Source organism: Spinacia oleracea, chromosome 1 (assembly GCF_020520425.1).
Source record: "Spinacia oleracea cultivar Varoflay chromosome 1, BTI_SOV_V1, whole genome shotgun sequence".
NCBI lineage: Eukaryota > Viridiplantae > Streptophyta > Magnoliopsida > Caryophyllales > Amaranthaceae > Spinacia > Spinacia oleracea.
In genome coordinates this window covers 70,674,346-70,680,771 of record NC_079487.1, presented here as the reverse complement: position 1 = coordinate 70,680,771, position 6,426 = coordinate 70,674,346, and positions in this window count along the sequence as shown.

Genomic DNA, 6,426 nt, shown 5'->3' with positions numbered 1-6,426 from the left:
AGGCAAAGGAGCCTAGGAGCCACCAGAAGTCCAAGCACGTACTGCAGCGATTTCACATACTTCGAAAAATTGTTGAACCGAAAGAAATCGATATTTGCAAGGTTGGAACTAACGACAACGTTGCGGATCCATTGACTAAACCGTTACCACAAGTGAAGCACAACGCACATGTAGCAACCATGGGAATCAAGCATGTTGGATAATGGCTTTGGTTTTCTAAGTTTTGTTTTAGAACATTTGTTAGATCTATGTTTAAAAAATTTGGTTTAACCATTTCATATTTATTAAATGCTTTATTTCATATTCATTTAATTTTGGTTTAGTATTAAATGAAAATTCCAAGTGATTCAAAAGATTCAAATGGGATGTCAAGATGGATTCTTTGACAAAGAAACACCCATAAGTGAACTTGAATATTGAAGTCACAAAGGATCCCTAATCCAGGTTATTGAAAGGTTGGACGACCAATGACTAATGAAGATTAGATTGCAAGTAGACTTATAGTTCAGTTTCTTGAACTAGATGGACATGTTATGTCGAAAATCTTTTGCATAGATACTTATTGGATCTTGTATCGGATTGACCATGAGAACCCTTTAAGAGATTAAATTCATGTCATAAGTAGTTCTAATTAATGGTGATTAGAACCATTCCTCAAAACATGATTAATTATGATTGCTCGTTTGAAGATTAGTTCTCTTTGATGCTCACTACACGTCGCACCGTAAAAGGAGACTATAAAAGCAGTTATTGGGCGTACTATGAATCAAAGTGAGTATTCATAGATTGCAATATTGGATTGTCCTCCTATCTTTGATAGGATATGGTATTGTTGTGTATCAAGGCCTCTCGGAGAGTTAGATACTATGAAAATGCATGGCCGTGCTCAGAATGGTTAAGGCTTAACCTTCTGTAAAAGTTTAATAGTTGAACTCAGTAATCCGAGAAACACTTCTGGACCTAATAAGGATGGCTTGGATCTTACCTTATGTTTAGCAAGTAACACTAAGCGACAAAAGAATGTGAATGCACACTTGTCTGAATGACAAGTAGGAGACTTAAGGAAATATGTCCTTCACCCAATGTGCATTAGTCTAATACCAAGGTTCAGATTAATTACGAACAATTAATTAAGTGAGATCAAATGATCGGAACAAATTTCTAGAGCAATGCTTCCGATCAGTGAGTTCTAATCTATATTAGGCTCACATCTTACTCTTGACTGAACCTATAAGGTCACACCATTAGCATGTAATAGATCACCAGATTAAATGAATTGGAAATTCATTTAATAGCTTTTCGGGAATATAGTTCGAAAAAACATAAATATACGATATGACGTTGGATCGGAATCGTATATCGTATTGCGTATATTCGTAAGCTAGGCGAAACGAATAATCGTATCGTACGACGGTAAATCGTCAAGTACTATACGATAAACAATCGCGGTAAGGCATTGGACGCAAATACGAGAAGGCACGAGCAACAATAAAAAGAATTTAATTCTAAGCAAATACGTCCAACTCGTTTTATTAATCGAGCCCAATAAAAAGAATTTAATTCTAAGCTTAAGACTAGCCCAATCATTTAAATGCTAAGCTCAATGTCAAATTTCCAAGCCTAGCCCACCAGGGATATGAGAGCCTATAAATAGGACTCTCCTCATTAATAATCCCCTTATTTTTTCATTAAGCCTTTCCTCTCTTGCTTGCCCCACACTCTTTCTCTCTCCTCTCTTGTCCGGCTCACCCGCACGCACAGCACGAGCACTCGTCGTGCCTCGTGTGATGATGTGCCCTCGCTGCCCCGCGCTTCGTCGCCCCGCACTCGCGCCCAGCCAGCGTGCCCTTGCGCTGCTGCTGTGCTATTGTTGTTGTTGCTGTGTGCGTTGCTTGCGTCAGCCACACGCACTCCCTCACCCTCTCGCTCTCGTCTCTTGCGCGCACAGCGCCCAGCGCCCTCGCGCCCTCGCCCTCTCGTCCCAAGCGCCAGCGTGCTGCTGCCCTGCTCTTCGTTCCCACTCGCGCGCGCACATGCACAAGGCGTGTGTGTGTTGCTTTGTTTCGTTCGCTCAATTCTTTCTCCCAATCACATTAATTCGTGGTTGTTCCGTGCTATAGGACGGATTGGTATAATTCTCGTCTTCCTTACCTATTCTATTTCAATTCTGTATTTTAAATTATATTACTATTATTGTTTTGAATAATTAAAATGCTGGGAATCGGTTATGAACACCGTATTTTGAGGATTTATATGTTTCAATTCATGAGGCGTGTTTTAATTATCAAAGCATGAATTTTCAGATTTGTTTATTTAATAAAGGATTGAATTTTGTGATGTTGAATTGGTTTTATTGGGAAATTCAAGTTAGGGTTTTAACCTAGACCTACTGGGTCAATTAATTAGCATAATTAGGTAACTAATTTAATTATGATAATCAATTATATTTTCAAATTTATAAAAAGGTCCAAAGTGTCGATTTTTATTGATTTTAAGGGTGGAAAAAGTATGTTTTCGTACTAGGGATTAGTTTTGCAAATTGAGACGATTATACTATTAAAGAACGATTAATTTCTAATTATTATCAAGGTTTTATATTTTATAAAGTTGCTGGAAATTTAATGAACATGGAAATAATTAAAGTTTCATTATTTTGATGATAGGAGGTGATTTCTAAGTAAGTGATTGTTTTGCAAAGTGGCCCCTACGCTTAGGTATTCAAGGTACGTACAAGTCTAGGGCGACCACACTATTTGTCAAGGGACATTACATGATTGTTATGGATGTGAATTATATTATGTGAACTTGGTGGATTCATATTTGTTTTGGTGAACGATCATGTGGATTATTATATTGGAATTATTGATTTATTGGTTGAAAAAGCATGTTGGGATTTTATGAGTATGGATTTCATTGTCAATCATGTTTTTCAATATTTATGCATGTATGGTTTGTTTCATATGCAAGGGATGAATTATTTATTGTTATGCTATTGTACGGGATGTCTAGCATACTTTTGAGCCAATTATTCGTACCTCGTTGTACTATTTATTTTACCACATGTGAAGGGTTTGCTCACCTAAGCCACCGCACATGTAGGGTTCAGTTGGGAATATTTTATATGAAATGAATTAGGATTTGTCGTGCAAGGGCACAACCCTCATGTTAATAGGCATGATGTGGAATCTCACCTTTTGTGAGAAGGAACTTGGTAGTAATTTCACTACGTCTTGATTTATTGATCACAAGTCCTAAAGGATTAAAATGAGATTATTCTGGTTGTCGTTTATTAATTGTATGTATGCATGTGGTCGAGTCTCGAGTTCACCTTTAATAAAATATTAATAAACGTAAAGTGCAACCAGAACAAGCTTCAAAACTCTTGGAGCGTATATACCTTGAGTATGAACGATGGGGGGAGTCTTGCCGGAAAGCTCGTTCTCCTACTAATGATACAAGACGTTGTTTCATTAAATTTATGCGCTGGAATTCCGTCGGTATAGCCCGACACTCGGTATGGTCCGATATTTTATTATTTATTATGGTGTTTGGTGGGCTCCCAACACTCTTCCTTTATGGAATATTCTTTTGGCCCGTTCGAAGCTTATTCTAATTAAATTGTGAGTCAAGAGTCGAGTCTTGTATTCATGATTTACTTGTTATCTATTAAATGGCTTTTGCATGTTGATTAGTACTTAGCGAGTGATGCATGTTTATAGTTTTATTTCACTCTAGCCTTATAAGTACTCAGCTTTTGCTGACTACGTGCTTTGTGTCTGTTGGTCATGGCCTTTGCCTTAATGACCCTATGTTGACCCATCATTTGCACTTGCATTGTTGGGGAGTAGAATAATATAGCAGGTTGGTAGATCGAAGTACGATCGAAATCATGTGGCTCGGGATGATTGAGAGAGTTTCATTCTTTCGTGCTTTAAAACTATTTTGAATTATACTATATGCATGTTTTGGGTTTTGTTGAATTTTAATACTTTGGTTTGTGGGCCGTTATGGTTCCAACTTGTAGGAGGCCTCAATAATTATTATTTATGTTGTTTGAAAGTTAGTTGACATTAAATCTGCGTAATTCTGGTAATAGCCTTAACCGTTATCACGGGGGCGGTAATACTTTAATAATTCCTTTATTTTAAGTTGGAAAATGGGTTTTTAAAAGCAAGGAATTATTAGGGTGTTACAGGTGGTGGTATTCGTCGTATTGATGTGGGTATTGTTTGGCCGGCGTTTGGTTCGAAGGTTGGTGTTGTTATGGTTGGTCCGTCTTTGTTAAAATTATTTTAATGGTCTTCAATTTGGTGTCGGGGTTTCTGCGGGTGGTGAGGCCATTCTTAATGTTGTGAACCGGTTGATTGAGGATCGGGTATCTGATGTGGGTCTTTCGATGTTGTTGGTGGATTTTTAAAACGCATTCAATTTAGTTGATCGAGCGGCCATGTTACGTGAAGTTCGCCTTCATTGTCCGGGCATTTCGCGATGAGTTGAATTCTGCTACTCCACTCCAGCCAGATTGTATTATGGAGAGCACATGTTATGGTCGTCTCAGGGGGTGCAGCAGGGTGATCCCCTTGGTCCTCTACTCTTTGCTTTGGTTTTACAACCCCTGGTTTGTAAAATCAGGGACGCTTTTGATGTATGTCTTCAGGCATGGTATTTGGATGACGGCACTATTATTGGTGACACCTTGGTGGTTGGGAAGGTTCTGCAGTTGATTATGGAGGACGGGCCTTGTCTCGGGTTACATCTTAACGTGGAGAAGACCGAGGTTTTCTAGCCTACGGAGGACCCTTGAAGCAGGCATGTGGGAGTCTTTCCCCCCTGATATTGCTCGTCCTTTTCATGGTGTTAAGTTGCTAGGTGGTCCCGCTAGTTCCAATCCATCTTTTAGTGGTGAGCTTGTGATGCAGAGGGTGACCAAGACCATTGGGCTTATGGATAAGGCTGCTCAGCTTGATGATTCTCAGTGTGAGTTATTGTTACTTAGGGAATGTAACGGAGTTTATGAACTCTACTTTGCTTTGCGTACTTGTCCTCCTGGTATTTTTGAGGCGGCTCAGCGCACTTTTGATGAGGCTCTTCGATCTGCCTTGGAGCGTATTGTAACTGCTTCGGGGCCTGGCTTTGGCGATTGGCAGTGGCGTCTTGCCACCTTACCTTTTTCTTTTGGCAGACTTAGTGTTTATTCTGCATGTGATGTTCGTCATTATGCTTTTCTTGCTTCTCGGTTGCAGTCTTTTGGTCTGCAGACAAAGCTTCTACGGCATGCTGGTATTGTTGGTCCTGATGGAGTATTTGATGATGCGTTGAGTCTATTTAGTAGAACGGTGGAGTATGACATTCTGAGTAACCCTAGTGAGGTCGCTGCCCCTAAACTCATGAAAAAATTGGCAGATATATATTTCACAAAGGATACTGCATCTGCAGAATCCACCTTCTCTTTATCTTCTCGATAGTGGGCGTTGAGGAAATCGCAGCAGGGAGATCACACCTCTGCTTGGCTTTGTGCGGTCCTCATATCAGGTTTAAGATAGACGATGAACGCTAAGGCTTACCGATGTGTGTTGTGTTACCGGTTGGGGGTTCCTTTGTTCTTTGTTACGACGCCATGTTTTGCTTGTTCCGGGGTCTTTGCGGGAGACATCTTTGGTAATCATGCGGTGTCATGTGCTGGCATCATGGGTATTAAACATCGACATAATGTGATTCGGGATACCCTTGTTGATGTTTGTTATCACTCTGGGATTTCGGCGCGGAAAGAGGTTGATATTGGTCTATATGGAGGGAACGATGGAGATCTCCGACCAGCAGACGTGTTGCTCTACTCTTGGGACCGGGGCTGTGATGTGTGTGTTGACTTGACGGGATCATCTCCTTTGACACAATTTGGGTTGTCTGGCTTTGCTCCGGGTCGGGTGGTGACTGATGCGGCTATCCGGAAACGGGTCAAGTACAAAGCACGTTGCAGGGCCATTGGTTATGGCTTTCTTCCGTTCTCTTTCTCTTTTTTGGGGGAGCTGGATAAGGATGATGTTGCGTTGCTGAAGCGGATTCAGAAGTTTTCTAGGACACGGGACATTGGGCTCGTGCCGCTGCTCATATTTTCACCAGGATAGGTTTTGCTATAGACATAGGAGTGGGGGCCCAGATTGTATATCGGCTTCCCACTAACTATTTGTAAAATATTTGACTTTGTTAGCATTTGATTTATAATAATCAGGGGCGCTTTTGATGTATGTCTTCAGGCATGGTATTTGGATGATGGCACTGTTATTGGTGACACCTTGGTGGTTGGGAAGGTTCTGCAGTTGATTATGGAGGACTGGCCTGGTCTCGGGTTACATCTTAACATGGAGAAGACCGAGGTTTTCTAGCCTACAGAGGACCCTCGTAGCAGGCTTGTGGGAGTCTTTCCCC